Here is a 9,223-nt window from a genome sequence, read left to right as displayed (position 1 = left end):
CCCTAGCGTTGTGTTGACACGTTTTCTTCACTCTTGTACAACATTTGCATGAAGGTTTTTTCTTATATACCGTTCCTGCTCTACGGGATTTGTCACCTCATGAACGTAGCCATAAAGCGAAAGGTAAGCCCCAATAAGCGACCCTCCGAGAATTAACCTTTGTACCCTCCGAGAGCTAGCAAGTTACACTTCTATTCTCTGCTATTCTCTTCTATTCCCTTCTATTCCCTTCTATTCTCTTCTATTCTCTTCTATTCTCTTCTATTTTCTTCTATTCACTTCTATTCTCTTTACTCTCTCCTATTCTCTTCCATTCTATTATATTCTCTTCTATTCTCTATTCTCTTCTATTCTCTTCTATTCTCTTATATTCTCTTCTATTCTCTTATATTCACTTCTATTCTCTTCTACTCTCTTCTATTCTCTTCTATTCTATTCTATTATATTCTCTTATATTCTATTCTATTCGATTCGATTCTATTCGATTCTATTCGATTCTTGCAGCATATCAGAGATATAAAAATGTTCAGGCCCACTGTGCAGAGTATTTGGATTTTAAGAAAAGTCAAAATTATGCGGCAATCAAAGTACCCACACATGAGTCAACTGTTGAGCATACGGCAAAGGATTTTTATCGAAATTCTGTGGAAATTTATCAAATTTCGGTGAAATGTTATCGTTCATCCGTCAAACGCTAACAGAGTTCGATAAAAACTTGTAACTTTGCCGATTTTTCCAGTACATTTTTTTATATTAAGATGTCGTTAAAATATTACCGAAGTCAGTTATTTTCAAGGGGCTAGTCGCTTGGAACATTGTGCCAAGAGGTGCCAAGCACACCGTCTTATACGCTGTGTGGCACACCGAGGCACTCTGAGGCACAATTTTGACACTTGAGTTTGGGTGAAAAACTAGGCAACCATGTGCATTTGACCTGCAAAATGAAAACAAACAGTTGGTTGTCTTGGCAGTTGCCAAGCAAAATCTGAATCATCAAGCAGTGGCACTTCGGGGCACACTGAGGCACAATTCAATACCCGGTGGCACACTGAAAATAATTGGCGCAAGTAAAGATGTGCTCAGCGACTCCCCCTTGGTTATTTTTTAATGGTTAAGATCTCCAAAGAAATCAAGAAAATTTCCTCTATAAAAAGTTTCCACACCGACCGGGAATCGAACCCATCATCTTCAGCATGGTCTGGCTGAATGCTGTCCTTTGTGGGGTCGAACATTTTATTGAATTGTGTATGAATTACATGTTTGCTTATGTCACCATTGAAAGTCTTATAATTGTGGGACGGATCACTACTAGAACGTGTTATCATTATTTTGTACTGCTTAATGTAATTTAAATTCCAATTTCGAATTTGGGAATCCTGAGCAAGGATACAAGTTTCATCCTACAACACAGATGTTCACCCAGTTTAAACAGAATTTTTGGGTTAATTAACAATGATGGAGCATTATTGTCCTTGATATTATCGACCATTGAGTGGACGATGGCACCCAACAGCTGTATAGTATGTCCCATTTGAAGTTTGCATTTATTTATCATAACTCCATTGATAAAAGCAAACTCCATCCACTCGTTTTGCAATTCAAACGCAAAATTGCATTTTAGGAAATATGTATTTCGTTCTGAACGAATGCCAAGCATCTCTTCGACTGGTGCATCTCGAACTGGAGATAAGCATGGCTCTATAAGCTAAATACACCGACATATATGTGATTCATAGCCTCTCCCAATTCTCTTTTCGAGTCTGTTGATTCGTTTTCACTCTCTTGGAACTTTCGATGTGCCGTCGCACAGCACCTTGATGATGGTCGAGATTCTCGATGTTCGTCGGACGGCCCGCGTGGCTGTGGAATGCTGTTTAGGGACTGGGGTAATCATCACAGAAGGCTGAGAAATATGGGAACGTATGATTCCCGAGTTGGAGAGAATGGCGAACGAATGTCGAATGTTTGTAGGTATAATATAATTATTCGGTTAAATGAGCCCATTTTCGTTGGTTTAACCACAGACAAAGTTTAACTCTACATCAGAACAGATTACAAAACTGAGTCAACAATAATTGATTGCCCGCATAATCACGAACTGTAAATTGAACGTTTTTCATACTGTAGATGACCATAAACAATTATCATTTAACCAATTCTCAGACTGTTTGAGATAACAGTAAGATAACCATTCCATGTACAGATTTGCCAGTTTGACAAATGGTAAGCCGCCAAATTACAGTATGTGGAATAGGCGGTTAAGATAGGTTACCATAAAAAATCGCTCGTTTTCTCGAACAAATTTTTCGCAATACAGTAAAGGAAACAGTCAATGTATTATCCAGTTTTTAAGACAACTCACTGCATGGCAAATGGTTAGAGAACAATTTAACAATAAATCTGCAGGAAAAACGCAAACTATATGTATTACTATTGATTTAAGGTCTTCCATGGTTTTTTAAGCAAATGATATATGGGTCTAGTGCATTTGAACCATTTAAAAATAAAAAGGCGGTTATGCGTTTAGTGATGATTTTTTTATTATACAATACATATTTACCATCATATTTGTGGATTACCAAGACGATTTACCTTCATGCAAAGACATCCTCGTATCATATCCAGCGCATCCGGGTCATTCCGAGAGCAGTGATGACTGCTGAAGTTCTCCGACTCGCTACGTATCTTATCGTACGCCCGGCAGCACGTACGGCGATTAAAGCTGTGAACATTCCTGGGCGGCAACGGATTTGGAAATGGAAATGGAAAGAGACACAACTTCCACCGGCATCAGGACGAATTTTTCGCTTCTCCCGGATTGTGCGAAACATTCTGCAGTTGCAATTTCGGGCAGGATGCTATTGAACTCGCTATTGAATTGCTTTGAATTCAAGTACGTGAATTCTGTAAAACAATATTCATGTATGAGATGAAGCACCAAAAAAACAAAATAGAATTAACATTCAAAACTTACCATTTTCTTTCTCCAGCGATTCTCCAGTTATTTAAAATTGCTTACCGCAAAGTGATCCGTTTGAGTTTTTCGTTTGTTTTCACTCAGGTGCATAACAGAAAAGTTTTTTCGTTTTTTCTACAAAACTGCAAACTGCGGCGTTTGATTGGTACATACACCAATGTGTGCAACTATTTGGCAAACTGTTGAGTTTAAGTGGCATACAGTGTAATACCCATGTGTGAGTGTGTTGCGCAAATATAATCACAAACCATTTGACAAATGGTCATTTCAGTTTGCCACCATGTTTCACAAGCTTTCATCGCTATATGTTTTGACAATTTCTACACAATATGACATATTGTTACAACTTGGTATGGGTTACATAGACCGTTCTTTATATTCGAATGCCGAAGTTTCATAGTTTTCAACAGAAAAGCACCTGTTCGTGATACAGTAACAGTGACAGATAAAGGAGACATACTGTTTGGACCTTAATGCAAACTGTATTTTTCTATGCGGGTGGTGCGCCTAATATGAGACACCGGCCTGCCGTAGTAATGTTTCCAAACACGCATATGCTCGAAATTGTACGCGCCAAATCTCCTTGGACAGGTATTAGGTATATGTATCAGAAGGCCGGCTCAAGAGGCGCATTATCTTCCACTTGGGACATTTGTGCCTTCGCCATCATGAAAGCCTTTTTCATTATCTACCTGAGGGAAAAGGAAGGATATTAGGATTGGGGATTCTGTCACATTCGCCCGAAAACCATTCGCCCGAATAACAAACGCCCGAATGACAAACGCCCGAATAGACCGTTCGCCCGAAAAAACCATTCGCTCGAAAAGACCATTCGCCCGAATGACCATTTGCCCGAAAGTCATCCGCCGATTCCACGCAATTTCATAGAACAAGTTTTTTTCTGGTTTGTCATGATGTACTTAGTGTCCCACCAATCGCAAGAACAACTGGACTACCGCCAATATTAATTATATTAGCTTAGTTTGAAAGAACGGCCTATGTTATGAAGAAGGCCTAATTTCTTGTGAAAATATTACATAATAGGTCATTGATTGTTATACCATTGTTGATCGAAAGGATCAAGCGAAAACTTCAGCACAGAATAGTCAACACTTTTAAATTAATAGTGTTCACTACTGATCTACTCGGAATAACTACCTTTTGTTGAAATGAACAATAATTGTTAAATTTAAAACGTGTGAGCTAACGGATGCAGAAAAAAAAACACCAAAATCGCGAGAATGCAGCATTCTTATTTAAACATGCTGTTCTTTTGAAACCATTTTTGAATTGCAGAAGTTGTAAAAAATAAAACGTCAAGGTTCCCCATAAAAGAACAACTTAAAAGAACAGTCCATGATTGAAAGAAGAACAAATTTCTGGTAAAACATGACATCAAATTGAATGTAATTTCTTTGAAGGTGAAACTAGAAAGAAAAGCCTATTAACAAAAGAAGGGATAATTCCAGTAAATGCTTCCGCAGCTATATTGCCGAAAGTATAAGTCTTATATCAGACTGTGTTGAAAAAAAAAACAATACGCGTGGACGACGCCTGAATTGATTTCAGAAAAGTATTTTCAAGATTATTATATTTTTCGGGCGATTGGTCTTTCGGGCGAATGGTCTTTTCGGGCGAATGGTCTTTTCGGGCGAATGACTTCCGGGCGTTTGTAACATTCGGGCGTTTGTCATTCGGGCATTTGAAATTCGGGCAAATGGTTTTCGGGCGAATGTGACAGAACCAATAAGCACATTAATAACGCATAAAGTGAAAAGAGAGCCTGTAGATTCTTACCACAGCGGGTTAAGAACAACAGAACAGTCTGAAGATTCTACTCAGTCAATGTGTTTTAGCGATCGACCCCTGGGGCCCTGTTTGATTTCATGCTATGGATGTCTGTTTCAATCTTCTGCAATGATGGAGCTTCGGTGTTCACACGGGTAATGCGTCGAACCCTTGGCGGATCATGCTGAGGTGTTGGTTGCGTGGCCTACACTTGAAAAGGTTTCCAAAGTGTTCGAACCAGCATTCCTGCTGGTCAGCCGGGTCGTTCAATAGCTGTCCAGATGTGTCTTTCACGGGCATCGTAGCATTCATCTTAGTCCCACTAAGGCGTCGTGAGACATCGTAGAGGAGACGAATGTCACCGGTATTTGTTGCTTTCTCGCCTTCGTCGGAAAGGGGGTCACCCACGCTCTTTTATCTCGCCTACATGAGCGCTTCACTTCCGTCTTGAGAACCGAATAGCGCTGACGGGCTACGGCTTTGGCTCCTCGTGTTTTTGTTCGCTCTATCGTGGTTTTCCCGTCCTTCGCTCCTCTATCTTTCTCCAGGTGTCATCTGTATTCTACTGCTTTCTGTGGGTGCGTAGCTCACCCAAATTATTGTCGCCGGTGGCGATGAAGGCGTTCTTGATGGCGCTCTATTGATCTTCTACGCTTCAACCTTCCGGAACATCCACAGCACGGATCTCCAGCTCCTCGACGAAGGACCTTTACACCGCAGTGTCTTTCAGTCGGCGTGTTGAACCGGCGCCCGATTTTCTCCTCGTGTCGATGAATCCTCGCAATGCGCATCCGGATCTCGCTGATTAGGAAATGATGGTCATCGCACACAAGACATCCATAAACTAATATTGGACGAACAACAGTTGTGTAGATCCAGTTGAAATATTTGAGTTTTAGGCCCCATGTTGTACCAAAGATTCCCCGGTATTGCCCGAAGGCTATACGCGCTTTTTTGATTCTGAACTTTATTGTGTCCAGAAAAGCTTGGAATCATGGAGTTTTGGAGTTATTCAACAACGTACTTTACCTTAGTGGAGCGGACCTGGTGTGATGGTTAGAACACTTGACTATCACGCTGAGGACCTGGGATCGAATCCCACTCCCGACAAACTCACAAAATGTGAGTTCTTCCTTCGGAAGGGAAGTAAAGCGTGGGTCCCGAGATGAACTAGCCAAGGGCTAAAAATCTCGTTAATACAGATAAAAAAAAAAATACTTTACCTGTTAACCGAAAAGCCGAAACAGCGTTTACCGAACCAAATTCCAGCATACTTCAAGGCGAAAGAGGGGGTGTTATGTCTCTCTGTCTCCTAAATCTTCGAGAAATCGTTTCTCAATTGATATGCGCCACATTTGACGGCATTGAAAACATAGTTGGTAGAAAAGCCATTGCAAAGATTTTTGGCATACATATATTCAAAAAGATGACCAGATGGTTAAAAACAGCGTGGTCCAAAGTGGTGAGATCGTTCGAATTTATTATGTTTGGTTTATAAAAAAAAGCATCTTAAGTCAAACTAGTGGTTATTTTAAATTTAAAATCGAGTATTAAATAGCATCAGTTATTTAAAAAAAGTTATTTAAATCTGAACCGGGTATCAGTTTCAGGTAACCATTTTTCAGGTATGGCGCAGTTGCATGTGCTCTGGTTACACAGTTTCTTCCAGGCGAACCAGAACCGAGTGAGAGCGCAAGAATTTACAGAGAGGATATCAAACGAAGAGCGCCGACTAAAGATGGTCGATTCGACTCGGCGAGTGTATTAATATTGGGGACTGGGTGTGTTGATTTCTCGGTTCGTTCCGTCATTGACTGTGCCGCCGCCGTCGTCGCTGCGTTCACGATTTGTGTTATTGTTGCTCTGGGGGTGAGATCATACACCTTTTTCTGTCTACAGAACATTTTGGACCACACCACAGGACATATCAGAAGAAGAGTGTCTGTCAGGGTCTGCAGTCAAGTTCTGAGGTCCATCTGTGTGCACAGCCTGTGCATTCTTCACCTAATGTTGGAATTGGATTAAGTGTGCGAAGCTGTCGTCTGCGGTCTTCATATATTGGGATTCGAATTAAAATACCATTTAAGGTAATACAACCCGGTGACCTAGCTCGTTGGCCTAAATTGACAACGCGAGTGCGATCTGCTGCACCTCAGGAGGCGCTGCTGGAAAGTGGTGTCCTAGTTTCGGATGAAGTGCAAGCTTGCAATATTGGTGCTATTCAGTGATATATTTCAGGAAGCAAATTAACCATTGAGAATATACATATGTGCAAATGTGAATTGCTGTGCTTCGCGTTTTCTACCACCGAACGACTGCTTAATAGAGATATATGATTTTCATTATTTGCTCCGCCTGTCTGTGTTTGCATCGGCTTTTGCGTTCATGGTATTCTTGCCTGCTCGTGCGGATGGTATTCTAATTTTGGTGCTAAAGTGAAGAGTTCAGTCAGTCATCTCTGTGCATAGTAGGCCAAAAGTGGAATTGCTTCACAGTCATAAATTCACATGAATATTCAGTCGTATTTTAGAATAAGTGAAAATCCAAGCAGGCTTTGAGTGAGAAAAGTTGGGGCTCCTCTGAAGAGAGTTGGGCGAAGCAAAAAAGAAGTTTGAACGAAAAAAAGGAAAGTGTAGAATTTTATTTTTGGAAATCGTCATTAGTGTACAGTTGAATACTGTGTGTGTCGCATATGTGTGTGGTATCAGCCAACTCAGTTCGAAGCGTGTATTAAAAATACCACAGCTTGCCATGGCACACAGTGCATGCCATAGGCGACGATTCAAAGTGTGAAGCGCGAGAAAGTCTCGTTACTTTGAGGAAACGTGAAAAGAGCCAACCCGAAGAATAGCAGCAGCATCAGCAGTAGAAGATTTGTGTGAAAATTCGTCAAGAGATTTTATGTAATACGATAGCGCTCGTGGATAAAACGCACAGTAACAAGGTTCAAATTGTTAACGGATAATAGCATTCTACTCTATGGTCGTGTAGATTCTGATCGAGTTATAGGGCAAAAGTGTACTTTATTCAACATTAGTGCATACGAACGACGGCGGCGAAATTTGCACACCACTGGAATCAAAAACGGCTTTGCTGTTGCATGGTAAGTATTTCAGATTCATTATAACTAATTTTCATTTGGCATTCTTAGCTGCCTAAATATATTGCATTATATGTGTTTGTCAAGAAAAAGAGTTTTAAATGCTATCTGAAACAAATGATATCATTAACACATAAAAGTTTAGGTAAAGTAAATCATTCCTATTTTTTTTAAATAAAATATATCAATATTTTCCTCTCCGCTGTTGGGGAAATTAGGCCACTGCGTCCAATAAGCTGAACTTTTATAGCATAAAATGGTAGCATACATTTTTTGCGGTTTAAGCAGAAATTGCCACGTGATTATACCGCTTTCAACATTATGGGGACGCCTGGTAGCTCATATTATGTACTTATTATTAGTAGTCGCTGATCACACCGTCCTGCTGAATTTTGTTTACGCATTTTTTCCAGCAGTCTCAATGCGTGACCAGCCTATTGAAGTATGCTGGACTTCATGTGTTTAGCCACACTCGTTATCATTGTCATCGTAATGCAATAATACTGGGCCCTTTTCTAAGTTTTATTTGTGGAGCGGACCTGGTGTGATGGTTAGAACACTTGACTATCACGCCGAGGACCTGGGATCGAATCCCACTCCCGACAAACTCGCAAAATGTGAGTTCTTCCTTCGGAAGGGAAGTAAAGCGTGGGTCCCGAGATAAACTAGCCTAGGGCTAAAAATCTCGTTAATACAGATAAAAAAAAGTTTTATTTAACTTTCCCACAGTGTTCCCCGTCTAAAAAGTTTTATCAAATAAATAAATTAAAATTTCCCGAGTATTTGAAGTCTTCCTAGAACGACGTATAAAAATTAGAAAAAAAAACATCTATGTTGCCTAAAGTAGTTCATCGCATCTAAGAAACTCTTAAGAGAATTTATACTTTTCCTAGAATTAGAGTATCTACTAACTTGTTCTTTTGCCGACTATTCGAGCTCTTTAAGCAGAACACCGAATGAGTGTGATCTGTTTTGCACCTTTTTACTCCACCCACTAATGATACATAATATAGTATGTGGATAACTGACACTGTGTAAGATTACAAGTGACAGTTGAAATACGCATATTTAATCATTTGAGGGCGGAATTACAAAATACAAAACTGATACACTCATTTGAAGAAATAACTTTTAACATGTTCAACATTGTTTGAATTGTTTGAATTTCATAAGGAAATTTATCACTCCATGTTTCGCGGCGCTTAGGCAAGAAATTTTAAAAAGTGAACACGTATTTAGAAGTAGAATTTCGTACATTTATTTCATGTACATAGTGATAGGTATTAAGTAGTGTTTAAGTTACGCTCAGTTGGAGCGGTTGTATCTCTACCAGAATAGGCTCTGAAAATATCATAAAC

General features: G+C 39.9%; 1 protein-coding gene across 11 annotated transcripts in view; it reads left to right on the top strand.

The window, feature by feature from the left end:
- The first annotated feature begins 6,528 nt into the window (after positions 1 to 6,528).
- LOC109412146 (platelet binding protein GspB) overlaps positions 6,529 to 9,223 on the top strand; it is a 148,458-nt gene continuing 145,763 nt past the window's right edge. For 6 of the 11 annotated variants that reach the window (XM_062845769.1, XM_062845773.1, XM_062845771.1 and 3 more), the window contains exon 1: positions 6,532 to 7,868. The gene's annotated coding sequence lies outside the window, so the exon portion shown is untranslated. Of the gene's footprint in view, positions 7,869 to 9,223 lie in introns of all 11 variants that reach the window. The other 5 variants (XM_062845768.1, XM_062845764.1, XM_062845772.1 and 2 more) reach the window with 3 other exon arrangements.

The sequence above is a fragment of the Aedes albopictus genome, chromosome 1, assembly GCF_035046485.1.
Source record: "Aedes albopictus strain Foshan chromosome 1, AalbF5, whole genome shotgun sequence".
Lineage (NCBI taxonomy): Eukaryota > Metazoa > Arthropoda > Insecta > Diptera > Culicidae > Aedes > Aedes albopictus.
The sequence above is the reverse complement of the archived record's forward strand: the minus strand, read 5'-3'. Positions and strand labels throughout refer to the sequence as shown.